General features: G+C 54.4%; 1 long non-coding RNA gene across 1 annotated transcript; it reads right to left on the bottom strand.

Annotated features, from left to right (window-relative positions):
- Positions 1 to 8,816: 8,816 nt before the first annotated feature.
- LOC140108621 (uncharacterized) lies at positions 8,817 to 11,573 on the bottom strand. Its single transcript, XR_011851158.1, has 3 exons — positions 11,377 to 11,573; positions 11,198 to 11,268; positions 8,817 to 8,964 (listed from the first exon to the last, which is right to left on the bottom strand). It is a non-coding gene; the product is annotated as an uncharacterized lncRNA (long non-coding RNA).
- Positions 11,574 to 11,834: the final 261 nt, after the last annotated feature.

The raw sequence follows: 11,834 nt of genomic DNA, 5'->3' as shown, positions 1-11,834 counted from the left end.
TACGTTCATTTAGCCCTAAAATTTACACATTTCCAAAATATAAAAAGAGAAAACCCACCATACAATTTGTTCTGCAATTTCTCCTGAGTACAAAGACCCCCCCACATGTGGCCGTTACTTCTCCCGAGTACAGAGACCCCCCCACATGTGGCCGTTACTTCTCCCGAGTACAGAGACCCCCCACATGTGGCCGTTACTTCTCCCGAGTACAGAGACCCCTCCACATGTGGCCGTTACTTCTCCCGAGTACAGAGACCCCCCCACATGTGGCCGTTACTTCTCCCGAGTACAGAGACCCCCAACATGTGGCCGTTACTTCTCCCGAGTACAGAGACCCCCCACATGTGGCCGTTACTTCTCCCGAGTACAGAGACCCCTCCACATGTGGCCGTTACTTCTCCCGAGTACAGAGACCCCCCCACATGTGGCCGTTACTTCTCCCGAGTACAGAGACCCCCCACATGTGGCCGTTACTTCTCCTGAGTACAAAGACCCCCCCACATGTGGCCGTTACTTCTCCCGAGTACAGAGACCCCCCACATGTGGCCGTTACTTCTCCCGAGTACAGAGACCCCCCCACATGTGGCCGTTACTTCTCCCGAGTACAGAGACCCCCCACATGTGGCCGTTACTTCTCGCGAGTACAGAGACCCCCCACATGTGTCCGTTACTTGTTTTATGGGCACACAGCGAGACGCAGAAGGGAAGAAGCGCCCTGCAGCTGTCAGGATTTTAGTTTCCTCATTGGCCCCTTTTGAAGGCTGTAAAATTTTCGCTTTTGCGTTACTGGGGCCATGTGATGCCATTTTTTTTGCGCGATGAGATGCTTTTTCCATTGTTACCATTTTGGGGTTGGTATCACCTATTGTTGAAAATTTAGGAACTTTTTTTGAGGGCAGGAGTAGAAAAGCATCAATTCTGTACTGGATTTTTTACTCTTTTTTTTTTTTTTGGTGTTCACCGTATAGACTAATAATCCTGTTATCTTTATTCTATGGGTCGATACGATTACGGGGATACCAGACTTGAATATATTTTCTTACGTTTTACTAAATTTGTCAAACAAAACCCTAATGTGGGGAAAAATCTATCATTTATGTATTGCCGTCTTCCAAGTGGCATAACATTGTTACTTTTTTGGCTACGGAGCTGGTTGATGGCTTATTTTTTGCGGGACATGTTGTACTTTGCACCAGTATCATGTCGGAGTACATATGGTTTTTTGATCGCATTTTATAGCATTTTTTGTGGGATTGAATAGCTAAAAATCATAATTTTTGGAAGGTTTATAGCAGTTTTTTTTTACGGCGTTTATCGTGGAGGTTCAATAATGATTTACTTTTATTCTACGGGTTGTTACGGACGCGGTGATACGATATATGTGGGGTTTGTGTTATGATTTAGACTTTTTTTTTAGTTATATGTCTCTTTATATGTTTTGGGGGTTTTGGGCATTTTTAGTGATTTATTACTTTATTTTTTTATTGAATAACATTTTTTTTTTTACTTTTTCACTTTTATACCATGGGACATGAACAAGCAATCATCTGATTGCTTCTTCATGATAATATTCTGCAATACTCATGTATTGTAGAGTATTATCAGTGTCAGCCTATGCACTTGCACACGTCACAGACGCCATCTTACTGGCAATTCTTGCAAGTAACTCTGGGGTCCAGATCGGACCCCAGAGTTACTATAGCAACGATCGGCGCCCCCCGAAAACGGTTCGGGGGGGCCGATCGTGGGGGAAGGACCCCCCAGAGGCATGTTAGATGCCGCGGTCGCGCTGACCGCGGCATTTAACGGGTTAAGCACCCGCGATCGGAGTCAACTCCGATCGCGGGTGTTACACTGGGGTGCCGGCTATCAGTCACAGCCGGCACCCCGTGTTTCCCGATGCCGGTTCGGCTCAGATCTTGAGCTGAACCGGCATGGGCTCAGCGTCCGATATATCGGACGCTGAGCGTTAAGGGGTTAAACAATCCTTCCTTCCACAGGAAAACACAGGGAAGATAAAAGGAAGTTCCCTAGAAAAAACAATCTTCATTCGTTCCCATCAGAACAGTCCCGTCCCTCTAAGGTCTGTGTACAGCTGCGATGCCAGGGGACGGGAACGCTTCAACATTTCCAAAGTCTAGTTTAGGACAAAACAACAAAGCACTTTATAGACACCTCCTCATAGAGTGTAAGCTCTTGTGATCAGGACCCTCAGTCCTCCTGTGTCCTCTCTATCTCCTCATAGAGTGTAAGCTCTTGTGATCAGGACCCTCAGTCCTCCTGTGTCCTCTCTATCTCCTCATAGAGTGTAAGCTCTTGTGATCAGGACCCTCACTCCTCCTGTGTCCCCTCTATCTCCTCATAGAGTGTAAGCTCTTGTGATCAGGACCCTCACTCCTCCTGTGTCCTCTCTATCTCCTCATAGAGTGTAAGCTCTTGTGATCAGGACCCTCACTCCTCCTGTGTCCTCTCTATCTCCTCATAGAGTGTAAGCTCTTGTGATCAGGACCCTCACTCCTCCTGTGTCCTCCATCTCCTCATAGAGTGTAAGCTCTTGTGATCAGGACCCTCACTCCTCCTGTGTCCTCTCTATCTCCTCATAGAGTGTAAGCTCTTGTGATCAGGACCCTCCCTCCTCCTGTGTCCTCTCTATCTCCTCATAGAGTGTAAGCTCTTGTGATCAGGACCCTCACTCCTCCTGTGTCCTCTCTATCTCCTCATAGAGTGTAAGCTCTTGTGATCAGGACCCTCACTCCTCCTGTGTCCCCCTCTATCTCCTCATAGAGTGTAAGCTCTTGTGATCAGGACCCTCCCTCCTCCTGTGTCCCCCCCCCTGTATCTCCTCATAGAGTGCAAGCTCTTGTGATCAGGACCCTCAGTCCTCCTGTGTCCTCTCTATCTCCTCATAGAGTGTAAGCTCTTGTGATCAGGACCCTCAGTCCTCCTGTGTCCTCTCTATCTCCTCATAGAGTGCAAGCTCTTGTGATCAGGACCCTCCCTCCTCCTGTGTCCTCTCTATCTCCTCATAGAGTGTAAGCTCTTGTGCTCAGGACCCTCACTCCTCCTGTGTCCTCTCTATCTCCTCATAGAGTGTAAGCTCTTGTGATCAGGACCCTCACTCCTCCTGTGTCCTCTCTATCTCCTCAGAGTGTAAGCTCTTGTGATCAGGACCCTCACTCCTCCTATGTCCTCTCTATCTCCTCATAGAGTGTAAGCTCTTGTGATCAGGACCCTCACTCCTCCTGTGTCCCCCCCCTCTATCTCCTCATAGAGTGTAAGCTCTTGTGATCAGGACCCTCACTCCTCCTGTGTCCTCTCTATCTCCTCATAGAGTGTAAGCTCTTGTGCTCAGGACCCTCACTCCTCCTGTCCCCCCCCCTCATAGAGTGTAAGCTCTTGTGATCAGGACCCTCACTCCTCCTGTGTCCTCTCTATCTCCTCATAGAGTGTAAGCTCTTGTGCTCAGGACCCTCACTCCTCCTGTGTCCCCCTCTATCTCCTCATAGAGTGTAAGCTCTTGTGATCAGGACCCTCACTCCTCCTGTGTCCTCTCTATCTCCTCATAGAGTGTAAGCTCTTGTGATCAGGACCCTCACTCCTCCTGTGTCCTCCTCTATCTCCTCATAGAGTGTAAGCTCTTGTGATCAGGACCCTCCCTCCTCCTGTGTCCCCCCCTCTATCTCCTCATAGAGTGTAAGCTCTTGTGATCAGGACCCTCACTCCTCCTGTGTCCCCTCTATCTCCTCATAGAGTGTAAGCTCTTGTGATCAGGACCCTCACTCCTCCTGTGTCCTCTCTATCTCCTCATAGAGTGTAAGCTCTTGTGCTCAGGACCCTCACTCCTCCTGTCCCCCCCCCTCATAGAGTGTAAGCTCTTGTGATCAGGACCCTCACTCCTCCTGTGTCCTCTCTATCTCCTCATAGAGTGTAAGCTCTTGTGCTCAGGACCCTCACTCCTCCTGTGTCCCCCTCTATCTCCTCATAGAGTGTAAGCTCTTGTGATCAGGACCCTCACTCCTCCTGTGTCCTCTCTATCTCCTCATAGAGTGTAAGCTCTTGTGATCAGGACCCTCACTCCTCCTGTGTCCTCCTCTATCTCCTCATAGAGTGTAAGCTCTTGTGATCAGGACCCTCCCTCCTCCTGTGTCCCCCCCTCTATCTCCTCATAGAGTGTAAGCTCTTGTGATCAGGACCCTCACTCCTCCTGTGCCCTCTCTATCTCCTCATAGAGTGTAAGCTCTTGTGATCAGGACCCTCACTCCTCCTGTGTCCCCCCCCCTGTATCTCCTCATAGAGTGCAAGCTCTTGTGATCAGGACCCTCAGTCCTCCTGTGTCCTCTCTATCTCCTCATAGAGTGTAAGCTCTTGTGATCAGGACCCTCAGTCCTCCTGTGTCCTCTCTATCTCCTCATAGAGTGCAAGCTCTTGTGATCAGGACCCTCCCTCCTCCTGTGTCCTCTCTATCTCCTCATAGAGTGTAAGCTCTTGTGCTCAGGACCCTCACTCCTCCTGTGTCCTCTCTATCTCCTCATAGAGTGTAAGCTCTTGTGATCAGGACCCTCACTCCTCCTGTGTCCTCTCTATCTCCTCAGAGTGTAAGCTCTTGTGATCAGGACCCTCACTCCTCCTATGTCCTCTCTATCTCCTCATAGAGTGTAAGCTCTTGTGATCAGGACCCTCACTCCTCCTGTGTCCCCCCCCCTCTATCTCCTCATAGAGTGTAAGCTCTTGTGATCAGGACCCTCACTCCTCCTGTGTCCTCTCTATCTCCTCATAGAGTGTAAGCTCTTGTGCTCAGGACCCTCACTCCTCCTGTCCCCCCCCCTCATAGAGTGTAAGCTCTTGTGATCAGGACCCTCACTCCTCCTGTGTCCTCTCTATCTCCTCATAGAGTGTAAGCTCTTGTGCTCAGGACCCTCACTCCTCCTGTGTCCCCCTCTATCTCCTCATAGAGTGTAAGCTCTTGTGATCAGGACCCTCACTCCTCCTGTGTCCTCTCTATCTCCTCATAGAGTGTAAGCTCTTGTGATCAGGACCCTCACTCCTCCTGTGTCCTCCTCTATCTCCTCATAGAGTGTAAGCTCTTGTGATCAGGACCCTCACTCCTCCTGTGTCCCCTCTATCTCCTCATAGAGTGCAAGCTCTTGTGATCAGGACCCTCACTCCTCCTGTGTCCTCTCTATCTCCTCATAGAGTGTAAGCTCTTGTGATCAGGACCCTCACTCCTCCTGTGTCCCCCCCTCTATCTCCTCATAGAGTGTAAGCTCTTGTGATCAGGACCCTCACTCCTCCTGTGTCCTCCATCTCCTCATAGAGTGTAAGCTCTTGTGATCAGGACCCTCCCTCCTCCTGTGTCCCCCCCTCTATCTCCTCATAGAGTGTAAGCTCTTGTGATCAGGACCCTCACTCCTCCTGTGTTCCCCTCTATCTCCTCATAGAGTGTAAGCTCTTGTGATCAGGACCCTCCCTCCTCCTGTGTCCCCCCCTCTATCTCCTCATAGAGTGTAAGCTCTTGTGATCAGGACCCTCACTCCTCCTGTGTTCCCCTCTATCTCCTCATAGAGTGTAAGCTCTTGTGATCAGGACCCTCCCTCCTCCTGTGTCCCCTCTATCTCCTCATAGAGTGTAAGCTCTTGTGATCAGGACCCTCACTCCTCCTGTGTCCTCTCTATCTCCTCAGAGTGTAAGCTCTTGTGATCAGGACCCTCACTCCTCCTATGTCCTCTCTATCTCCTCATAGAGTGTAAGCTCTTGTGATCAGGACCCTCACTCCTCCTGTGTCCTCCTCTATCTCCTCATAGAGTGTAAGCTCTTGTGATCAGGACCCTCACTCCTCCTGTGTCCCCTCTATCTCCTCATAGAGTGCAAGCTCTTGTGATCAGGACCCTCACTCCTCCTATGTCCTCTCTATCTCCTCATAGAGTGTAAGCTCTTGTGATCAGGACCCTCACTCCTCCTGTGTCCTCCTCTATCTCCTCATAGAGTGTAAGCTCTTGTGATCAGGACCCTCACTCCTCCTGTGTCCCCTCTATCTCCTCATAGAGTGCAAGCTCTTGTGATCAGGACCCTCACTCCTCCTGTGTCCTCTCTATCTCCTCATAGAGTGTAAGCTCTTGTGATCAGGACCCTCACTCCTCCTGTGTCCTCCATCTCCTCATAGAGTGTAAGCTCTTGTGATCAGGACCCTCACTCCTCCTGTGTTCCCCTCTATCTCCTCATAGAGTGTAAGCTCTTGTGATCAGGACCCTCAGTCCTCCTGTGTCCGCTCTATCTCCTCCTGTCCCCCCTCTATCTCCTCATAGAGTGTAAGCTCTTGTGCTCAGGACCCTCACTCCTCCTGTGTCCCCCTCTATCTCCTCATAGAGTGTAAGCTCTTGTGATCAGGACCCTCACTCCTCCTGTGTCCTCTCTATCTCCTCATAGAGTGTAAGCTCTTGTGATCAGGACCCTCACTCCTCCTGTGTCCTCTCTATCTCCTCATAGAGTGTAAGCTCTTGTGATCAGGACCCTCACTCCTCCTGTGTCCTCCTCTATCTCCTCATAGAGTGTAAGCTCTTGTGATCAGGACCCTCCCTCCTCCTGTGTCCTCTCTATCTCCTCATAGAGTGTAAGCTCTTGTGATCAGGACCCTCCCTCCTCCTGTGTCCTCTCTATCTCCTCATAGAGTGTAAGCTCTTGTGATCAGGACCCTCCCTCCTGTGTCCTCTCTCCTCATAGAGTGTAAGCTCTTGTGATCAGGACCCTCACTCCTCCTGTGTCCTCTCTATCTCCTCATAGAGTGTAAGCTCTTGTAATCAGGACCCTCACTCCTCCTGTCCCCCCTCTATCTCCTCATAGAGTGTAAGCTCTTGTGATCAGGACCCTCACTCCTCCTGTGTCCCCCTCTATCTCCTCATAGAGTGTAAGCTCTTGTGATCAGGACCCTCACTCCTCCTGTGTCTCTCTATCTCCTCATAGAGTGTAAGCTCTTGTGATCAGGACCCTCACTCCTCCTGTGTCCCCTCTATCTCCTCATAGAGTGTAAGCTCTTGTGATCAGGACCCTCACTCCTCCTGTGTCCCCTCTATCTCCTCATAGAGTGTAAGCTCTTGTGATCAGGACCCTCACTCCTCCTGTGTCCCCCTCTATCTCCTCATAGAGTGTAAGCTCTTGTGATCAGGGCCCTCACTCCTCCTGTGTCCCCCCCCCTCTATCTCCTCAGAGTGTAAGCTCTTGTGATCAGGACCCTCACTCCTCCTGTGTCCTCTCTCCTCATAGAGTGTAAGCTCTTGTGATCAGGACCCTCACTCCTCCTGTGTCCCCCCCTCATAGAGTGTAAGCTCTTGTGATCAGGACCCTCACTCCTCCTGTGTCCCCTCTATCTCCTCATAGAGTGTAAGCTCTTGTGATCAGGTCCCTCACTCCTCCTGTGTCCTCTCTCCTCATAGAGTGTAAGCTCTTGTGATCAGGACCCTCACTTCTCCTGTGTCCCCCTCTATCTCCTCATAGAGTGTAAGCTCTTGTGATCAGGTCCCTCACTCCTCCTGTGTCCCCCTCTATCTCCTCATAGAGTGTAAGCTCTTGTGATCAGGACCCTCACTCATCCTGTGTCCTCTCTCCTCATAGAGTGTAAGCTCTTGTGATCAGGTCCCTCACTCCTCCTGTGTCCTCTCTCCTCATAGAGTGTAAGCTCTTGTGATCAGGACCCTCACTCCTCCTGTGTCCTCTCCATCTCCTCATAGAGTGTAAGCTCTTGTGATCAGGACCCTCACTCCTCCTGTGTCCTCTCTATCTCCTCATAGAGTGTAAGCTCTTGTGATCAGGACCCTCACTCCTCCTGTGTCCCCCTCTATCTCCTCATAGAGTGTAAGCTCTTGTGATCAGGACCCTCACTCCTCCTGTGTCCCCCCCCCCCTGTATCTCCTCATAGAGTGTAAGCTCTTGTGATCAGGACCCTCACTCCTCCTGTGTCCCCCCCTCATAGAGTGTAAGCTCTTGTGATCAGGACCCTCACTCCTCCTGTGTCCTCTCTATCTCCTCATAGAGTGTAAGCTCTTGTGATCAGGACCCTCACTCCTCCTGTGTCCCCTCTATCTCCTCATAGAGTGTAAGCTCTTGTGATCAGGACCCTCCCTCCTCCTGTGTACTCTCTATCTCCTCATAGAGTGTAAGCTCTTGTGATCAGGACCCTCACTCCTCCTGTGTCCCCCCCTCTATCTCCTCATAGAGTGTAAGCTCTAGTGATCAGGACCCTCCCTCCTCCTGTGTCCCCTCTATCTCCTCATAGAGTGTAAGCTCTTGTGATCAGGACCCTCACTCCTCCCGTGTCCCCCCCTTTATCTCCTCATAGAGTGTAAGCTCTTGTGATCAGGACCCTCCCTCCTCCTGTGTCCTCTCTATCTCCTCATAGAGTGTAAGCTCTTGTGATCAGGACCCTCACTCCTCCTGTGTCCTCCATCTCCTCATAGAGTGTAAGCTCTTGTGATCAGGACCCTCCCTCCTCCTGTGTCCCCTCTATCTCCTCATAGAGTGTAAGCTCTTGTGATCAGGACCCTCACTCCTCCTGTGTCCCCCCCTCTATCTCCTCATAGAGTGTAAGCTCTTGTGATCAGGACCCTCCCTCCCTCCCTCTGTGTCCCCCCCCCCCCCTGTATCTCCTCATAGAGTGTAAGCTCTTGTGATCAGGACCCTCACCCCTCCTGTGTCCCCCTCTATCTCCTCATAGAGTGTAAGCTCTTGTGATCAGGACCCTCACTCCTCCTGTGTCCTCTCTATCTCCTCATAGAGTGTAAGCTCTTGTGACCAGGACAGATGAGGACATTTCTTATCTTTTATCACTTTATTATAAAATCACATGTAGCAGCGATGGGTTGTGGCTCAGGGGTCGGGGGTCACTCCAGCTCCTTGTATCGCTCCAGGATCCGCCGCTTCATGTTGTCGCGATACGATTCTCTCGCTGGTTTCTTGCCTCTCGGATTATATTCTCTGTAATGGAAGCAGAAGAGATGGTGAGGGGCAGATCAGAGGGGGCAATACAGAGGGGCAGATAAGAGGGGGCCCTACAGACTCTACCGCTTAACATTTCACTGCTGGTCCAAGCTACAAACTATCATCTACTAAGTCAGCTGTTCTAACGAGCGGGGGTCCACGCTGGAGGACCCATGGGCTGCTGCTCTGACGAGCGGGGGTCCACGCTGGAGGACCCATGGGCTGCTGCTCTAAAGAGCAGGGGTCCACGCTGGAGGACCTCGGCCGCTGCTGCTGCTCTAACGAGCGGGGGTCCACGCTGGAGGACTCATGGGCTGCTGCTCTAAAGAGCGGGGGTCCACGCTGGAGGACCCATGGGCTGCTGCTCTAAAGAGCGGGGGTCCACGCTGGAGGACCCATGGGCTGCTGCTCTAAAGAGCGGGGGTCCACGCTGGAGGACCCATGGGCTGCTGCTCTAAAGAGCGGGGTCCACGCTGGAGGACCCATGGGCTGCTGCTCTAAAGAGCGGGGGTCCACGCTGGAGGACCCATGGGCTGCTGCTCTAAAGAGCGGGGGTCCACGCTGGAGGACCTCGGCCTGCTGCTCTAACGAGCGGGGGTCCACGCTGGCGGACCCATGGGCTGCTGCTCTAAAGAGCGGGGGTTCACGCTGGAGGACCTCCGCCGCTGCTGCTGCTCTAACGAGCGGGGTCCACGCTGGAGGACCCATGGGCTGCTGCTCTAAAGAGCGGGGGTCCACACTGGAGGACCCATGGGCTGCTGCTCTAAAGAGCGGGGGTCCACGCTGGAGGACCCATGGGCTGCTGCTCTAAAGAGCGGGGGTCCACGCTGGAGGACCTCGGCCGCCGCTGCTGCTCTAACGAGCGGGGGTCCAAGCTGGAGGACCTCGGCCGCCGCTGCTGCTCTAACGAGCGGGGGTCCACGCTGGAGGACCTCGGCCGCCGTTGCTGCTCTAACGAGCGGGGGTCCACGCTGGAGGACCTCGGCCGCCGCTGCTGCTCTAACGAGCGGGGGTCCACGCTGGAGGACCCATGGGCTGCTGCTCTAACGAGCGGGGGTCCACGCTGGAGGACCTCGGCCGCCGCTGCTGCTCTGACGAGCGGGGGTCCACGCTGGAGGACCTCGGCCGCTGCTGCTGCTCTGACGAGCGGGGGTCCACGCTGGAGGACCTCGGCCGCTGCTGCTGCTCTGACGAGCGGGGGTCCACGCTGGAGGACCTCGGCCGCTGCTGCTGCTCTGACGAGCGGGGGTCCACGCTGGAGGACCTCGGCCGCTGCTGCTGCTCTGACGAGCGGGGGTCCACGCTGGAGGACCTCGGCCGCTGCTGCTGCTCTGACGAGCGGGGGTCCACGCTGGAGGACCTCGGCCGCTGCTGCTGCTCTGACGAGCGGGGGTCCACGCTGGAGGACCTCGGCCGCTGCTGCTGCTCTGACGAGCGGGGGTCCACGCTGGAGGACCTCGGCCGCTGCTGCTGCTCTGACGAGCGGGGGTCCACGCTGGAGGACCTCGGCCGCTGCTGCTGCTCTGACGAGCGGGGTCCACGCTGGAGGACCTCGGCCGCTGCTGCTGCTCTGACGAGCGGGGGTCCACGCTGGAGGACCTCGGCCGCTGCTGCTGCTCTGACGAGCGGGGGTCCACGCTGGAGGACCTCGGCCGCTGCTGCTGCTCTGACGAGCGGGGGTCCACGCTGGAGGACCTCGGCCGCTGCTGCTGCTCTGACGAGCGGGGGTCCACGCTGGAGGACCTCGGCCGCTGCTGCTGCTCTAACGAGCGGGGGTCCACGCTGGAGGACCTCGGCCGCTGCTGCTGCTCTAACGAGCGGGGGTCCACGCTGGAGGACCTCGGCCGCTGCTGCTGCTCTAACGAGCGGGGGTCCACGCTGGAGGACCTCGGCCGCTGCTCTAACGAGCGGGGGTCCACGCTGGAGGACCTCGGCCGCTGCTGCTGTTCTAACGAGCGGGGGTCCACGCTGGAGGACCTCGGCCGCTGCTCTAACGAGCGGGGGTCCACGCTGGAGGACCTCGGCCGCCGCTGCTGCTCTAACGAGCGGCGTCCACGCTGGAGGACCTCGGCCGCTGCTGCTCTAACGAGCGGGGTTTATGCTGGAACGAGAAAGGATTGTACTAATTTCTATATAGAGTTTCTACTTCTCACAGCTGAGGGTTTGTTACATTTCCAGCAGGCATTGGCTGACAGGAAGCAGAGATCTTGGAGGCCCGGGGCACCATTACCTGCCGCTATCAGAACCTTTGGGTTTCTGCTGTCCTGGAGCTGGGACCTCGGAGTCCAGAGCTTCCCTTTCCTGTCAGGGAGTAAAAGGACAGAGAGGTGTAGCGGGGGCACGGGGTGATGCGGGGGCATGGGGTGATGTGAGGGCGATGGGGCATGCAGGGTGGGCATGGGACTGCACCTGCTGCGCGCTCTCCTCCTGCCGCTCCAGCATCTCCAGCTCCCTCCTGGCCTGCTGCAGCCTCCGCTGGATGGACTGATTCTCCTGCCAATAACATCCACATTCAATATGTGGCAACTACAACCTGCCGCACCCCACAAGCCCCCGGACCCCCTGGTTCTGGTCACAATGTACCGCACTGTGACTATTGGCTACTGTGTGTGTGTGTGTGTGGGGGGGGAAGGGGGGCAGGCACTGTGACTATTGGCTACTGTGTGTGTGGGGGAGGGGGGCAGGCACTGTGACTATTGTCTACTGTGTGTGTGTGGGGGGGGGGGGAGGGGGGCAGGCACTGTGACTATTGGCTACTGTGTGTGTGTGTGTGGGGGGGAGGGGGGCAGGCACTGTGACTATTGGCTACTGTGTGTGTGTGTGGGGGGGGGAGGGGGGCAGGCACTGTGACTATTGGCTACTGTGTG

Source organism: Engystomops pustulosus, unplaced genomic scaffold, assembly GCF_040894005.1.
Source record: "Engystomops pustulosus unplaced genomic scaffold, aEngPut4.maternal MAT_SCAFFOLD_159, whole genome shotgun sequence".
NCBI classification, from domain to species: domain Eukaryota; kingdom Metazoa; phylum Chordata; class Amphibia; order Anura; family Leptodactylidae; genus Engystomops; species Engystomops pustulosus.
Note: the sequence above shows the minus strand (reverse complement) of the source record. Positions and strands in the feature narration are given on the sequence as shown.